Below are 18,921 nucleotides of genomic sequence, written 5' to 3' on the forward strand. Positions count from 1 at the left end.
CCTACTAGGCAGCACTTGTAACTGCATCAGACACACAATAGAGCTAACTAACATATGAGCTATCTAGCTCTGAAGCACTGCAGGGGGAATCCTTTCTATAGGAGCTTTCAACATGTGAGCTAGTTCTGTCTATCATTTAGAAAAGACAAGAGGGGATGGTGCTGTGACTCAGGCATTTGGGAATGGATTTTTGGCAGGACTTCTTGTTTGTTTGTTTTTGCAGGGAAGTTTAATACTAGACATGAAGTGCAAAAGCACAAAGAGAGGGTGCTGTTTTTGCAAATTTTCTTTTGAAAGTTCAGGATTACAGCAATGGAAGGCTGCTGCAGGCAAGTTTGAATCCTATTTTTCAACATCATGAATGACTGGAATAAATTCTACTGCGATTCAGAAGCCAACGCTTTAAGCTGTTTATCAGAGGTTGCATTACAGCAAGAAAGTGGCTGCATAGGGTATTTGCTCTGTTTTCATAGAATATTGGATTAGAAGAGAAACAGATCTCATTCCAAAAGTTAACTTACTTTAGTATTAATGATATTAGTATCTGGGGCCCCCAACATAAGAAGGACGTGTTGAAGCAAGTCCAGAGGTCATGGCCATGGAGCTGAGGGCTGGAGCTTGTTTCCTATGGAGACAGGCTGAAAGAGCTGGGGCTGTTCAGCCTGGAGAAGAGAAGGGTCCAGGGACACCTTACAGCACCTTTCTCCAGTACCTAAAGGGGGCCTACAAGAAAGCTGGAGAGGGACTTTTTAGAAAGGTATGTAGTGATAGGACAGCAGCTTCAAAATGAAACAACGCATATTTAAATTAGATATTAGGAAGAAGTTCATTATTGTGATGGTGGCGAGGCACTGGAACAGGTTGCTCAAAGAAGCCCCAACCCTGGAAATGTTCAAGTTGGATGGAGCCCCGAGCAACCTGGTTTAGTGGAAAGCGTGGCTGCCCATGGTGAAGAGGTTGGAACTAGGTATTTGCACTCACTCTAACCCAAACGATTCTGTGATTCTATACTATGATAATTGTACCTATTTCAGAATCACAAGTAAAGCCAATATGTCCACGAATAAAGTTGAGGATCTCCTCAGCAGAATTCTTCAGGTCCGTACAGACTTTTAAAACAAAAATTCAGGATGACTGCTTTTTGCTATTGATTAATTCTGCTTATTTCATTTGTAAGCTGGGAGTAAAGCTTAAAGCTTAAAGTATTTAAACTTTCTCCCTAATCCTTAATCTTTCTCAAACTACGAAAAGATAATGTATATCTCACTATCCCAAAAGTTTGTTTTCTTTGTTAGAGAAGCTGAAGCACTACCTTTCAAAATGGAGAAGGGGGATGGGGGTTATCTGGGTGTGTGGTGTGTATTTATTTTTTTTAAATGAACAGTTAATATTCATAGACCAGGGCAGGTCAGATTGCTGTGGAATCATTATTTAAAATGATATATAGTCATATATTTAAATATGTTTTTTATATTATTCATTACTGTATTACAGTAAGGAATTGAAGTATTTACATTTAAATTTCAGGGTCATTGTTAGAAAATCAACTGAAAAATGACTGCATAGCTATTAACCGTCATGTCTGAGCTTCATGGTTTAGTAATTCTCAGGAGCATAAAAATCATGAATACCTGTGAAATGAAAGTTAACTGCAGATCAAGTCTAATAGGATGGAAAGTTAATTAAAAGAAGCTAAAAAAATCTTATCATATTAGGCTTTCCTCTGCTATGAAGTAAGACATTGTATGGTTAGATTTTAATAGGAAAGTCTATTACTTTCTCATAGACTCTAATTTCCTTTATCTGTATGAGCCACAAAATTTTCTCATGCAGAATTATTTTTCTGATGAATTCATTATTTCTATTCATATTCTTAGTCTAATTGATGGTCTTAAGCACAACCAAAAAAGAGATAGAGCTGGAAACATTATGTTAATAGAACAAACACTTTATTTGAGCAATTCTGCTATTGGCACACTTGCAGCTTTGAACTTTGTGAATGAAACAAAAAGGTGTTCAAATTTTAACCTTATTGCCTTGTGATTTACTGCCTTATTAGGGTATTTATGAACAGCACTGTTTTGAAGTTAGAAGAAATGTTTCACATTCAAAAGGCTCATTACAGACACTTGAGCCTGTTGCTTGCCTTCTGCAAAGGACATTAAATGAGAACAGGCACATGGACCAACATTTTACTGAAGAACTGGCAGATTTGCCTGTTTTTTCCAGTGCCTAAACAATTCTTGCTAGTCTTTCATGGTAAATTTAAGTGTTTAATGCAAAGTGGCTTATTTTCCCAACCTTCCGAGGCATTGAATTATTCATCAAAGTGGAAGCATGCCAGAAGCCAAATTATAAGTTGCTACTGCTGCCTTATAGCTCCATCACAATTCCTTATTATTTCTTATTTCATTGTCTGGTAATTTAGTAGTGGTAACCTCAGCTGAAAAATACTGAGAAAGGGAAGCGAGTGGCAATTCAAACATACAACTACAAAGAGCAGAATTCAGCACAGGAGCATGAAGCTTTGAGAGAAGATGACAGCTGTATGTGCTCTGTCTTCATAGGTGTGGACGCATAACATGGAGTTAACTGGAAAAACACTTCACTTCTGCTCTTTCCTCAGCTTCACCTTTCTCTTAAAAAAATACATTCCACTTCAAAACTCTACCATGGTGTTTCCTGCTTATTATGTCTCATTGGATGATTTTCCAACCTGATAAATATCTACTTCCAACCCTAAAGATATTCTTCATTCCAACTTGCTACCAACCCAAGTTAGGGATCTGAGAGATGAGTTCAGGTCTCCTATCATTACCACTCAACAGGAAAGACTGTAGGTTAAGGTATGTACTTGGCAACCTTGTAGCTACCCTATTGCCTTCAGTGATCTTAAAGAAATATGACTGACTGAACTTTAAAATTGAACATGATTCTACAGGGAAAGTGAGGGACAGATTGGAACCCATTCCCTAACTCCAGCACTGCATGGAATTTACAGGGACCATCAGGATACAAAACCTTAAAAGTCAGCAGACTGGTCTCTGAAGAGGAGGAAACACTTTCTGTTTGCTCATCTGTGGCATTCAGGTATAGCTATGGGTGAAATTATTCCTTTTGCTTAAACAAATATGGCTTTTCATAATGAAAAAAACAATTTTATTTAGAAACATTTCCTCTTCTTTATTAATGCACTTCTTTTAAACTCAGCAGTAGTTTATCCTCCTTCCACCTCTGCAACTGTTGCATGCCCTACAAATAATTTTCTCCCTGCATTGCTCCATGTTTCTTTCAACTAAAGCTTGTTAGTGAGACACCTAAAGAAGTATCCTTTGATTATATATATCATATATATTATATATATATATATATATATATATCTGATTATATTTATGAAAAGCAGACAATAGCATTCATCACTCTTACTAAAGGTCTGAAAAGCTTCTTTTTAATACCTGCAGAACACATTTCAAATCTGAGATAAACAATGCCACTGAAGCAGTAACAGTGCATTTCTGGTCAAACACCTTACCTGGCATATAGGGCTGTGTGCTCTGTTAGATAAGATCAAGAAGATCTGTAACACTATCAAGTGCAGAAATAAAAATGGAAATAGCAATGGCTTACTTTAAAGACAGAAAAAAGCAAAAGGAAGGTTTATCCCTGCTCCCTTCATGAATATTAATGTGTACAGTATAGATGCACCAGCTGGGCTCAAAAAAGTAATTGAAAATCAGAAGTTGCCTGATCTCAGAAAACCAACAGGCATTCCTTATGTACTCAAACAGTGTAGAATAAAGTCGAGCATTGTAATGAAATACAGTAAAAAATGTAGATGATACGCACCTTATGAAAACAAGCTGTTGTATTTGACAGCTGAGCTTTGAAATGCCCCAGCTGAAGTCTCTCCTCTCTGTTACATTATTTGGACATTTTTTTACAGTCTGTGGTTTAAGGTCTAGCTAACTCTATATAGTGATTTTTTCCACATATAACTGTACAAAAGCCCTAATACTATAAACTGCTAAATACTTTCTACTTTTATTAATCCCAAGTCACTCAACATCTCATCAGGCTGCCAGTTTTTCCAGCCATGTGGCTAATGTAATTAACAAATATGCATGTACATGCATATATACAGGAATGTACACAATTTTTTTTGCATTTTTAAACGATGAAAGTATTTATTTTGAATCCAAATTCTAAACTGCTATAGCGATCCAAGTGCTGACTCCTTCCTTTCCTAAAAGAAAAATCAATATCCCGTTCACAAATGCTGTGGACAAAAGCTTTGGAAGAGAGTTATAAAACAAGTGAGGAATGCAGCAGAAAAGTTCTGGTTTTGGTAATTTAAGCCTGTTACCAAATGTGGTCTCCCAGGAATTCCTTGTACATACAATTGGGTTTTTTTTTCTATACATGCTATATATTACCTAATCCACTCTTTCAGATCTAATGTTCAGCTCTGACAAACAATCCTACTTTTGAAGCTTAAGAGCATGATTTGCTACTCACTTGCAGCAGTTTTACACTGATAATGTTTATATGCATTATTGCTAACTTACATAAGCAGCAAATGAGAGGTACAGCACGTGCATAATTTCTTACAGTGGAATCAGAGAACCCTAAAATATGACATGCAGTCTATCTGCTGGGGACAGGATATTACCAGCACTCTGTTTTCACATCTAAGATATTTGCTAGAACTCTCTGAAATCTGTAATAATATTACGTAACAGAACAATACTGACAGGTTTTCATATATATTTACTATATGTAACCCATATATATATTTTTTTCCTTTTCTTTGTTTTCTATTTCCAGCACCTTTCCCAGTGCTCCAGTCAGAGACATAAAGCTCAAATTTATTGGATTTTATACAAGGAAACTGCATTTGCCATCCCTTAATCCTTTCTTGAAAAGAATCTCCTTCCTCTGCACCAGTTCCCTATGCCTATTAAGCTTCCCAGCTACATTCAGAACTCAGGCGCTGTATAAGCAGAGGCGTCACTGTAATGGAGCAGAGAGATAACAGTGCCTCTCTACTCGGCTTTGTCAGCACTACCCCTGAAATTATGTGTACAGTTCTATGCATTTCATTACCAGAATAGAGCAGCACAAGACAATACAAAAGAGAAAACCGATAAAGAACTGCTGTTCAACAAGGAACAACAATCATTGCTCTAAGTTGATGTCTAAAATCTTTGCCTTCTCTGTAGATAGCTTCATCATCTTGGTTTGTACTTGCTGAAGTCTCCCTTGAATTAGAAAATTGATGTAATATGACACACACAGTAAAAGCTGTCATTGCTCTAACATGGCTAGATCCCCAGAAAAATTACCTCCTGGTGTGTGTATCTGTTTGAAGATTTGAGAAATCTGAAGGATCCAAACACAACTTTTATTTAAAAGCAGAGGAGAGATAAACTAAGGCTGGAAACTGAAAGAAGAATTAAGACTCCAAGGTCTTATTTCGAGTTCTGCCATTCAGATAAACCTTAAGGGCTCAGTCTACAAAAGGATTAACTATCTCTTGTCATTGTAAAAATCTAAAATTTAGATCCTAGAAGCAAATGCTCAACTGCTCTAATATCCACAAAGCTCCTCTTAACTGCTAGAAAAATTATGGCAATACAGCTATAAAATGTTGGGGCTATTGGACACTCACATATGCAGCCACACCCACGATATAACTACTAAAATTTGTTTAAAAATAAGCATCTTGAATGGGTAGCTGGCATCAGAGATTAAATGCCAATAAAATGCAATAAACAATATTGTTTGTATAGGGATTTTAAAGCAAAAGCCATAGGTGTCAATAGCAATTGATATTCTGAAGATCACCGAAAATCTGAGCCTTCACAAAATGTCTGCTATTACAGTAGTCCAAATGGCTTTGATCTGACTTGCTGCTTAGACTCCTAATTAATTAGCTTTAATGAAATGTAAGCAGATTTGGTTGGGAAAAAGAAACAAAACTGTTCTAGTTCCTCAGGATACTTTAAGCATTTCATGTGAATATAGTGTTCTTACATGAGGCATGCCAAGCCTGGCAGGTCTTTGAGAGTTTCTTAAACTATCTGAATGGGCAGCTTGTGTTTGGACACTTGCCACCTATGAGACAGGCCAACAGAAAACTTGCAGCTTGTCATCAGGAAGGAAAGGTCATCTCAGAGGCAAAGGAAAAAAAAGTCACCAGGACAATAAAAAATCTGCTGGTTCAATAGTAAACGACGTAGAGATGATTGGGAGTCATTTTTTCTGTACTATCATGTCTTTGTGTTTGCTGTAGACAGCACTACCAGAACACCCATTCTTCAGCAGAGAACTGTGTAAATCCTTTTCAGAGGAGGCAAAATAGGAGAAAAACTGCTGTACCAGGATTCCTTGCTCTTCTTGCATGGAAGAAGAACTACTAACAGAGTGAGTTAGACACACAAATGGCTGCTTTCATCTTTCAACAATCCCGTTATTAGAATAGAGGTGCTGCAGGCACAACATCTGCAGTTTGTTTTGCCATCTGTTTCTAAAAATATTATATCAGCGAAGGAGACTTTTTTCCTGTCTCTCAAAATCGTTTTTGTTTGCTTTTTCTTTCCAAGGGAAAAGTGATGGATTTGGAAAACAGCATATGTGGGAAAGATCACTCAGCTTCAGGGGTGGACTTTACCATTGCTATTCAAAATACAGTGAAAAGCTGTGAACAAAACAACTGAAAATTCTGAAATGTACTGGCTCAACTCCTTTGATAAATGTAATCAAAGGGCTTAGTCTTCTAACGTAATTCCTACAGAGCTAGTGACAGATGTTTCCTATGCAGGAAAGTATGGTTTAATGTTCTGGGGAACCTAATGGGGGAGAAAAGAAATTGGAAAACAGAACTACAAGAAGCTCTGAAGTTATTTACAGGTGAAGTTTAATAGTCATATTTTCAGAAATCATAAAAGGAGAAAAATTAAGTGGGGGGACAAAAGAAGTCCCCATAAAATACTTAAAAACTTAAGTTTACTTTGTTTCATAATCAAAGATTTTGTTAGAATGCAATTTTCACTTGTTTTAAAGCACCAAATTCAAAATGCAAAAAAAAGTAATCAAACCCAGAATTTTAGGGGTCAAAGAACCTTTTCTTGTTTTGGATATGACACAGACAGCTCAGAAGAGACTAGATGGAATCCCTACAGTATTTTGACAGCCCTGAATCTTCATTTTTTTACTAAAGAAGAGCTAAGGCGTGAATATATTCAACTACTTTTCAGTCTATGAATTCCTTTGGGGCTTATTTGGCATGTTTAAGCATGTGAAGTAAAGGGTAGGAGAGACTGAAATGTGAAAAATTAAAGACCCAAACAACTGGCCATTTACAAAAGCAGCAGGTGCTTTGCTGAGGCTTTGCTGAGGTTTGTACCCCCACACCAAAGGGGCAGAGGACATTTTTGGGTGTGTGGTGGCAAAATCTCTGATCTGTGTAAGAACAGCCCCAGTGCCAAGGAGGGGCCTTCCACCAGTGGACTGCATATGACCCACAATGTTCCAGGGAATGCCACCCATCAACCATGGGAATGAGGGCAGATCGGGTAGGATGACCAGTTTACTGAACAAAAGAGCACTTTCTTTTATTTCAGATACATACATACTCCCACTTCACTGACTTTCTCTCCAGCTGTCAAACCTTTTTAATCCTCTCCACAGGTCTCTGAGAGTCCCCAGAATCCTGTCAGAGGTAAATGATTCAGAACCTCACCGAAGACACCTCCCTGCTGTGAGTTCAGATGCGTGACAGGGATCCTCTGTTTCAGACTGTTCCCAGATCTCAAACCTGAGTCACACTTGCCCTCATTCACAAAACACCTCCCCCAAAATGATGGGATGTACTAGCAGCTTTCTGAGTTATACAACTCCAAAGACCTGAACTAGCACAACATAACAGGCGCATGAGAAAGAGGATAAGGCAAAATTCAATGTATTTGTTCCACATTTGCTTATAAAGCTCCTCAACAAGTTTATTCTACTATTTCAGTTCCCTAAAATGCTTCTTTTAGCCAGAACATAAACATGGCATTAACAGATGTATAAATATACACACATGTACAGAGAGAGAGTGAGCGCGTGTGCACGTTTTGCAGTATATTTATCATCCCTGTCTTAGCGCTGAAAAAATTTGCATACAGGAGAACCATGGATTCTAGGGGAAATACAGGTCTCCAGGCACTCCACAGTAGACTTGTTACTGAATGGAGAGAGGTCAGAAGAGAATAAAATTTTATTTTGATGCATTACAGAAAATAACCGGAACTATTTACAGGACTATTTTTGCTCTTTTCATTGGTCAAATACAAAATATATGAACTCCTCCAGATTTCAGGAGTGAAATCAGTAGTTGCTAAAACTGGTATCTAGAATCAGTCATACTGGTTCCGTATTAGGGAAAAATCCTGAATTATGGACATATATTAAAAAAAAAGAGCTCAAAATTGCTAAAATTGCTTTTCATTTCTGCTCTCACTCCAAGACGGAGCAACCTTTCCCCCTTTTTTTATTCTTCTGACATTTATTGTTCTGAGACTGAGGTGGAGTGAAACCAGTGGAGATAAAATTTGGGCCATTTTCTTGTTGCTGTAAAAGAAGCTAATTTTGAGATTTTGTTTTGAGATTTTTAAAAAATTTGTTTTTAAAATAGTTGTAGTTGCTCTTGAATGTAAAAAGAGGAGGTGATGATCCTTATAACACCACCCCATGGGACAAAGAACTTCAGTTTTTATGAGACTCAGCAGAAGTAGAAAAAGAAGGTCCTTGGTGGTGGGTCTTTTGCAAGGTTTTAATAATGTATTTGTTAATGCAAAGATCAAATGGGTTCTCAAATTAGTAGGCATCTGAGATTTCAAATCAAGCCAGTCTAATTTATTTTTGGTTTGTTTTTTGCTCCTATACCTCATTTCCAAACTGTATGGGCTTTGTCTTCTGCTCCTCACTGAAGCTAAGTAGTATTAAAGAAATACTACACTTGATGTCTCCTAGGAACTGGGATCCCCCTCTTCTTACACTTGGGAAAAAGCACTGATTTCTACAACTTGTAAATAAAAAATTGGAACTGAAACAGAGAGGCAGAATGAAGACAAAGTAATAACCCCTTTGTTGTTATTACAAATGTTGGTTTCTCATTATCTACTTGGGTGGAAAATAGAATAGGTTTTCCTGCTCTCCTGAGGTATTATTCTAGGTGTTTAATTCATGTGAACAGCAGTACCTTTGAACTTATAGTACATAAGGCACTCTTAGGTCTAGGCATGATGACCAAAAGAAATTTATAATAAAAACCTCTAGAAGCAAAATCCTATCTCTGTCCCTAGTATCTGTAAATGCTCAGCATGATTTCTCTCTAACAGATATTACTTATCTTTCAGAAATCAGATACTTTCTTCTTGCTTAAAGGTAACTAACAGTTGCTATAGACATTTGAGGTTCTAATAAACAAACATTTGCTTTTGATGCAAAATCTGTTTCTGAGTCATGTGCTAGCTCTTCTACTGAATGTGTCACTGGCTATTTTTATTTTCTTTAACATATATTTTATGAAGCTGAAAATCAAAGCTAACAGGGACAAAAAGCAAGTCGCAGCAGGTTGAAAATATCATATCTTAGTATTTTAGACATGTGTCAGCTTGATAACATAGGCACAGCACTAGAGGGATTGCCAGAATGTGACAGTGCACATGGCTTTGAGTTTAGAGAACACGCTTTAAAAAAAGACTGGAAGGCAGCAAGGGCAAGGTAGCCAGACTGTGGGGCTGATTCTGATCTTTCCTGATCTTAAATGCAAAACCAGGGAAACTTACACCACCTAAGTCAGGCTGGAGAAACTGTTACGTTTTCAAAGGAAAACTCTACAAGCATACAAGTCCAAGCAATGGAAGTGCTGATATTTAAGATCTGTATATTGCTGTCCACTCGTGACATTAATTTATGTAGTCTGAGCATGGTTCATTCCAATGCATGTGTTCATTCTAGAGGGAAAAGTGATATTTAATGAAAATATTGTCACACCAATGACCCCTAAGATTAAAATACTTGACTTTTGTATCCCTCTCTTTATTCTCTCTGCGTTAGCGGATTAGGAATTGTACCTACTTTATAAAAATATGTGATAATATTACTTTTCACAGTAAGTGAAGATGGCATGTAGTACTAAAACCTTAACAATAACACAGTTTATTTGCACATTTGTGGTGGCTAGCAGTACAGAACCATTTTGGGGTGTTGAACAGCAATTTGCACCTGAATATCAAAGTCCATTAAAACAGTAATTAAATCTCCTTTCCATTCATCTTTACCTCATTTAGCTAGAAGTACTTCATTTACCCTGCCTTACAGGTTGGCAAACGAACAATATACACACACAGTCACAGAAGGAATTGACAGTAGAACTGGGAGTGCCACACCAAGTTCAGGCTTTTTCTTCTTGGCTTAAACAACTGAATTCTCAGCTTTTCCCCTTGCTCAGTGACAAATGTCACAAAAGCTGAAACCAGCAGCCTGCCCTGAGACAGAAAACAAAAATAAGAACTATTTCTAGTGCCAGATATCCATATATAATGTTACTGGGATAAAACAGAGCAAAATGGGACCTCTCACAGCATCTCCTGCGCTTGAGGCCCCTGCCCCTGCAGCAGGCTGGTCACAGGCAGAGGCTACATAAGGCAAACAAAAGTCACCATTCAGTAGGAAACAGAAGCTTTATCACAGCCTGGAGGTTACTGTCCTGATGCCTGGACACTTGATCGTCACATTACTCCAGCCTGAAGGTTACCTTGAACTTCATGACACAGGGGGCTAAAACTCCAATTGTTCTGCTCCAGTAACCTGCCACTTGTTCTAAAAAATTGGTTTCTTTTGCTGTATGCATCGTAACAGGAATGTCCTGGTCTCTCTGCCAGAGGGCAGTATTACACAAAACTACAAGCTTGTTCATTACAATATAATTTTATAAGCAGTTGCTTTACTTAAGCAATTGCCAAGAAAAAGCTTTAGAATTCAGTAGGAATTGCTGGTTATGAAAAACACAGGAGATCTAAAATCTAAACCAAGCCAGCTTTAAATATTGATTCATTTTCTGTTGTAATAATTACACTCAGTAATTTTTCTCAAATTACATAAGAATTAAGAAAACTAAACTGAACACAAATCATTGGTTTCCACTGGTGAAATAAAAGTGATCTTTTTATCTCTCTGCAATTACAGGAAACATATCTTGGGAAAGTTAAATGAAATACCTAAATAATTCCATGTTGGAAACCCGAGCATATCGCATCACTTCCCTCTTCTAGTAGTTCTTAGCCTAAAAAGGTATTGTATTATGGTCCTGTGAGAAAAGTTCACAGGTTTCAGTGTCTTCTCTTCAGAACAAACTAATTCCTACAAAAAAGCTGGAATTTTAGCTAGGCTAAAGGTGTGTGTAAGTATGCTTTTTGTGATGATGTGAACATTATCTGCACAAAAACTGTCTGCCTTTTCCTCCACTATCTTGAGCTGATCCACGGATGCCAGCTGATGTACCCTAATGCGCTGAAGCTTCCTGTGCCATCAATGTGGCTAGTACATTCACAAAGAACTGAATTAAGGTACCAGGAAATGAACCACTGGACAAGCCAAACGATATTTTTTTCTAAACAGTATTTCTAGTTTAAGCAGATGCTTGAAAACTCAGTTTTTTTTCCTTTGCCTTACACATTATTGCACATTTATGATGCATATGGCAGATGACACCCCAGATGCAATTCCAGAATTGTATTCAAATTATACAAGTAAACATCAGCAAGCCAATTTTCACCAGCATCAGTAAGAAGCAGAGATCACACAGTAACAGACAGAAGACTGACCCCACAGAATGAAGACACACTACTCTTAGAAATCCTAGGTACATCCTAGACTTTCATCTGCTAACTACAAACAAACTATGAACTGTGGATTTTAAAAATACATTCAGAAAGATATCCTTTCATCTGCACATGCAGATTCCTTTTCCAAGACTGGCTTTTATAAAACTTCCTAGGTACATCCCATTGTCTGGTGCCTAAAGCACAGATAGCAGGAATTCTTACTCTAACACATCAGCATGTAGGCACAAATCCCTTAAGAAGCTGTAAAAGAAGTCACTTTAGTATTATGCCAGCAAACCACTTCTAGGAGTGAAATGATAACAGAGTTTGAAAACTATTGAAAACAGAACAGCTGCAAACTTGAGTCTTATGAAGCTCTGCGGACATCTTGAAACACCCATCCTGAAGCCTCGAGGAGACACTCAGAACATCATTCAAAGCTTGGTGCCTCTTTGTGGACCTCCCTCGGGTAGGTGAGGAAGGGAGGAGGGGAAGGGAAGGGGATGAGGGATGACAGAGCGCCGAGGAGCTAAACACCAGCTTACGAACAGAGAACAGAATCACATAACAACACTGGACCAATGGACTCCAAGACACAGTGACAAGACAGATGGACACAAACAAGACGCAAAATCACTACTGAGAAATAAAAAAAAAGCAAATAAACCCCATTAAAAAAGTAGATCTATAACTCCGAGGCTGCAAGAAGTAGCCAAGGGTACTGGTATAACTCTTCCAAAAAGAATAAGTTATAATATAAATAAAAATTAAAATCAAAACAATATCCCCCCCCAAATCATACACTACAGACTTGCTCGGTTAGCCTGAATGCGTAGCTCTGATGGAACATACGATGGTGTCATCACAGCCCATGCACGGTTAATGAAGGCCATGGTTAGTTACATCAGCTAAACTACAGCATGCCAGAAAAATGATCTTGCACTGACCCAGAAATAAAAGATACAACAGACACTCTGCATTGCAATAAAATTCTTTTTATGCCATCTGCAGTTTCTAGGGTTCTTTACATTGGAAGAGTTTTTCCTGGGAATATGCAGGGTAAAGGGAAAGGTTTTTTTCCTTCTGGGTGTTTTTTTCTCTGAACTCAATTGAAAAAAAAAAGGAAAAGGGAAAAAACAGGATAGAGACTTTGCAGAAGTTTAAAAAAGTAGGAAAATAAAAATAAAGGAAGGGTAATACTCTTCATTCTTTTGCACACAACTTTCTTGGGACATCCAAAAATGTGAATTTCTTGAGGATGGCAAGAAAAGATTTTGTTGCCTTTATTGGTTTGCAGATCTATATCTCATTCTTGAGATGAATAAACCATTATTTTGTTGGAAGAAATCCAAAAATATAAATTGAGAAGTACAGCAATGATTAAAAAAATTAAAAAAAATAGCAGTATGGCACGGTTACGAGCCAAAAAAAAAAAAAGGAAAGAAATATAAAAGAAATGAAAATATCAATCACCAAAAATTCATGCGGCACAAGATGAGGTGAAACGACAGAAAATGTTCTTCAAATATATACAATGTATATATCTATCTATATATACACAGAGTATGCGTGTATATATCGATCGATATACCTGTATAATTTTTTTGTTCTCCCTGCCCCACCCTACCCCAAGGCTAATTGGTAGATGAAATTATCAATTAAAATTAAAAAAATAAATAAAAGGAAGAAGGAAAAGAATCTAACAGAAAAGAAATTAACGTGCTTTGTTCAAATAACAATATCATGCATCTGTCCACACCAGCGGATGCCAGGGTTAGATGAAGGCATGAATTTCTGTGTAAACATGTGATTGGATGATAGGGGCTACTGCTGATATTGGTCATTTATTACTTTAGCATATAGATATATATGCACACTGTATATATAGTGCATATATAGATAAAATAGCCTCATGGGTGGGGCCTTTGGACCTTACATAGATAGAAAGACCAATATGCTGAAAACCAATCTCAGTATCCCTAATGTAAAAAAAAAAAAAAAAAGTCAAACACAAAACTAAAAAGAAAACAAAACTTGTTGTAAGTCATCTGCATGATTGTAAAACTTGCTCATTTGATTTTGTTTTGGCTGTAAGATTGTAGCTAGGAAATTCCCACAAACAAGTGCTGCTATTATACCCTGGGAAGTGTTGTGGATGAACTCCGGTCCTTTGGGTCCATATGGTGTTCAGCTTATGAGATAGGAAGTCTATTTCTCTGAGTACTTGGAGGCATGCACATAACTTTAAAGGTCATTTCTTACTCACAACATGAGAAATGGGGAAGCATTCCTGCTTGTCAGAGGGAAAGACTGGGGATAACTGAGCACTGGATTGTGGAGGGCGTTCCTATTAGGAGAACAATGAAAATTCCCTAGCTGCTTCGGGAACACTGATGCAGTTATGGACGACAACAGCCAAATCAACACCTTTAATTTCTTCAGGGAAGTCTTCACTTCCAACACATTGGTTTTTGTACTGTGCCAGCTGTTTTGGAAGACAGATTATGCTTGTTTTTTGCAAAGAAATCTCTGACCCAGGCAAGCTGCAGGTGGATGACTACAGGCCAGTAAATTATAGATACAGAGGGCATATCTGTTGGATATGTGTCTCCTGTGTGTAAGTGTACAAAATTTCCAATGCAAAGAACTGTAGATTTTGGCATATCTACTTGTGCGTCCAGTCCCCCATCAGAAAGGCTTACCAGTCTGATTAGACAATGACAGCCTTAACGTATATGAAGCCTTTTGGGAAACACAGAGCAAATATCTCTGGAAAAAAAAAAAAAAAAAAAAACCACATTGGAAACTAAAGGGCTGATAGGAAGGGAAAACTGGCAACTGCACCAGGGAAGAAACACGGGACGTGTCAAGCCAGGGAACAATGATTAAGCCCTACAGACCATTTCAAGAGGCTGTATTCTGGGCTTCAGGCTAATTGGTGAGTGTTTGGGTCTCACTGTTTTGAGTAGTCCAAGGAGCAGCTTGGGCTATGATCCCAACCAGCTGCCTGGTCACCAGCATCCAGGCTGCCTGGTGCCCAAGCTCCACTAATGGACATCCTTAACAGGAATGAGGGCAATGGTATGAGGAGACAGCAACAGCTGTCAGGAAACTGTAATTATCATTGTCAAGGCTTTGAAGTCTCAGTAAGATCAGATTGTAAGGGTGCTCCTAATTTCACTGAAAAGAGATAAATGCTTTCTTTCTTCACAGTGCTTCCTAGTCATTCCTTGTTAGAAAATATGTTTTCCTTACAAATCTTACATTCTCTGAGAGCAGATGAGTGACCAAAAAAACACCACAGAGCTGTGTTTAAAAGCACAGACTCAGGACCTTGGCTTGAGTTTTGAGGAACTTGAATATTTGAGCCTCTGATCTCCTTGGAGCAGGCCAGAAGACAGTCCTGTACTCATACCAGAGAAAAGCATCTGTTTTGGCACAGAAAAAAATAAGTTTCTTGGCCATGTACTAGGACAAGCAATATTTTCATAGAGATAAAAGAGGATCTTCTCTTGACTGTTAAGTAAATGCTTCTTCAGGGCAGATGAACAGGTTTTTTGCCCCCTGTATCATTTAGATTAAGCCTTCTGGGAGATCTAGAGATCTAAGGCTATCTAGGCTTGTCTGCAATAAGATGAATAGGGGGTAATCATTACATAAAATACAGGGGGGTTTGGTTCCACAGCTGTCATTGCCGTCACTTAGAATAAATCCTTATGTATACATACTTGTCTACAGGTGATGTCTGTAAGCTACCTCAGTCAAAACAAGTCCAGTGACAGCTCCTGTTTTTAAAATGAAGTTTTTCTACCAAAATTCCAAAAGAAATCACTTTTGGAAGGGGGGCACAAAGTCTTAGCCAGCCTGCTACAGTAAGCATTTCAAGCCAGCCTGGAGAATCCTGGAGAGCAGAGGTAGGAAATCAGCTTCACACTGCCTTTTTTGAAAGAGATGCAAGTGTTCAGATGCAGATCGTATGCACATGAGATTCAGGTCTTGGATTCAACTGTCAATCAGAGTTAAGTGGCAATAAGACCTTGCCAAATGGTCCTGACATGATATTTAGTCTCAAAGAGGACATGGTTTTCAGCCTCTGAGTACATCAAAAACAAAGGCTTCAAAAAGACTCTGTGTAGTGTACTGCCTCTGATGCCAAGGACCGAGACCTAAGTAATATCTCTAGATATTGGGATTTGATTCTGACCCATATGAAATCTGAAAACTTCTGATCTGCAGGGAAATATTCTCTGCTGCCCTTGTCTTGGCTATTGCACAGCAGGTTCATAGTGATGTGTATCATATCTCACAGCTGCAGTAGTGAGTTCAATAACCTTTACATTACTAGACCATGGCACTGAGGGTGATGGAAGGCCAAATTTGGCGGAAACTCAAGAGCTTTAAAAGCTACACATTATCAGAGCAACAAAAAGAAGACTGTGCTGGGTTAGGTCATTTAATTTTCAGTCTGCTGTAAAAGGGATCAGGCAAGGCAGAAGGCAGTGACTTGTCAACAGAACAGGATGAAGTAATTTCAAATGAGCCCAATTAAAAAAAAACAAAACAAAAAACCAAAAAAAACCCCAACCACAATAAGTTTTAAAAAAATCTAAAGCCACACACTAGAAAACACAAGCAAGATAATCTGGATCTTTTAGCTCCACAATGTACATATTTAAATACCAGTTCTTGGCATGTGGCCAGAGTTCTGACTTGGCTGGTGAAGTGTAAAGGCAAACATATCTGCTCAGCCAAGCCAGCACTACTGGATTTTGATAAGCCAGCTTATTGCTTTAGTGCTCCAGAGCAGAATGGGCTGAGTGAGTGCTTTGATACTGCCTGGATGGCAGACACTGGATGCACTGAGAATGCAGACAATAAGATAGACAAAGAAAATGAGAAGCCCCATAAACCTGCTACTTTTCCTTCTTATTATGATGGAATGAGCTAAGTTTATGCAAAAAGGACCTGCATATTCCTCCTCCTTCTGGCAATTCTGTACACCAGCACCTCTGAGAGCAGGAGAACTCAATCTGGAAGTGCAGATTTCATCAGCAAAGACTGATGAATCTGGGAGACCTATTTTTACATATAATCAAACTAACTTTTATTCTCAATGTCATAGTAATTCCCTAGAAAAGAATCAGATTTCAGTAGCTTATGTGGTCCGCCTTCCTATGCAAGAGGAGTAGGGTGCAATGAAAGATACTGGTGAAATTTACAAGAATGTCTAGTAGTTTAGGAGAGAACCTTCAGCAGATTTTCAGTGAATCATATTATTTTACACAGCAGATATTCAAATGTCTGTAGGCACTTATATCTGCCAACTGTAATGCTTAGCAGGATTTTCAAAAGCAAGTCATTTTTATAAATCCAGTTTGTACCTGTTTGTAGCATTAGATTTTTAACTGTGTCAGGAAGGAGGTATTTTTAGTCTGGAAAAGTTGCTGTACAGCACTATGAAATTTCATACTAAACATGCTGTTTTACCAAATTTCTACTCAAACTTTGATTTTTCCACTGGCAGCACAAGTTGAAAATATTGCTGTTACAATTTCTAGCTGCTGAAATTATTGTGATTTTTGAATCAAAAATTTGCAAGAGGAGGAATCTGATACAGACATCCTTTTGTCATTTAGTTGAAATACATGGCAGTCAAAATATAAATTAAAAAAAAAAGTCTTCACATGTTAGTGAAGCTTTAATGAAGTGACTTCATTTATTTGCATATCAGTTGCAATACCTTTGTCCTTGTTTCCACGGTCCTATTAATCTCACGCCTCACTTTCATTACAATCACTGTGCTGGCATTTCATTACTACCTTTCTTTAAACTCTTACTACCTTTATTTAAGTACCCCCATTGTTTATACTTCACAATCTAGTAATATTTTGACTGCTTTTCCTCCAGATGGGGAGTAGAAAAATTCATAGAAATCTGTGAAAAAAGAGATGGGAAGTAGGCTGAGCTACCTGTTACCAACAGTCTGTGTCACTGCCTTCACTGCCATCAAAGGGAAGTCAAGAGTATGGGTGGAAGTTCCCAGCTACAATGCAATGCCAATCTCAGGTTACAGCAAGACCAAGTTCTACTAAAAATGCAGGTACACCATGATGAATTGAAAAGAAATGTGAAAGCACTAGCCTTGGGTGAATTTTTATGTTATTATTATATTACTCAAATAGCTTCAGGAAATTAGAAACAGAACATTTATGATACTTTCTTGGTATTTTTTGTAAAGAAAAAACCCCATCATCCCAAATAAAACAAAGCAAAAACAAACAAAACAAAACCAAATGAAAGAACCCCCGCAAACTATTTATATGTTTCACTTTTAAAGACAAAAATTCTAACCAAAATTCCTCTTTTTCTTTTAAATGTACACAGAAATTCGATGATGTCTGTTCTCTATTATAGAAATGCTTAACTCATGGCAAGCCTCAAAAAAGAAGACTTGAAAAAGCCTGTAAGAAATAAAGTAGACTGCAGTTGCCTGCTGGATACCACATAATATATCTCACCAGAAAGAAAAGCCATCAATTTATCAAAATGTATCTGAAAGGGAGAAGTTGAGTCAGCTCCACATGGCCAGTCCTTCTGACTCTTTAACGGATACATTTTGAAGCATCACTGCAGATAACAAGGCAAGAATTACTACTAATTTTGTTATGTTAAAACTATGTTTTGGTGCTCCCCAATTTCTTTGGGGTCACAGGAAACAAAATTAGTATAAACACATTACCATGTTAACTGTACTCAAAATCCCATGGACAAATGTATCCCTTAACATCCATCTTCAGAGTAATTAATAAAGATTAAACATCGCTAATAACTGATTTTTATTTCACTTTTCTCTTCTGTTTTCAAATGTTCACCCTTTCCACTTCATAAATCTTCATTATTTGTCTCACTCCATATTGATTTTTTTTCCGACTGTGCTAGTAAAGTAACATCTAGAAATATGTGAAATATTAGTCAGCTGGAATCACTTTCAGAAAGTTTGCCTTTCCATGCGAACAACTTTATATAAAGCAAATAGTGACTACATATC

At 37.6% G+C, this 18,921-nt stretch overlaps 1 protein-coding gene across 2 annotated transcripts in view; it reads right to left on the bottom strand.

The window, feature by feature from the left end:
- NRXN3 (neurexin 3) overlaps positions 1–18,921 on the bottom strand; it is a 751,638-nt gene that overhangs the window by 18,945 nt on the left and 713,772 nt on the right. The gene's annotated exons all lie outside the window — the stretch shown is intronic.

The sequence above is a fragment of the Vidua chalybeata genome, chromosome 6, assembly GCF_026979565.1.
Source record: "Vidua chalybeata isolate OUT-0048 chromosome 6, bVidCha1 merged haplotype, whole genome shotgun sequence".
Lineage (NCBI taxonomy): Eukaryota > Metazoa > Chordata > Aves > Passeriformes > Viduidae > Vidua > Vidua chalybeata.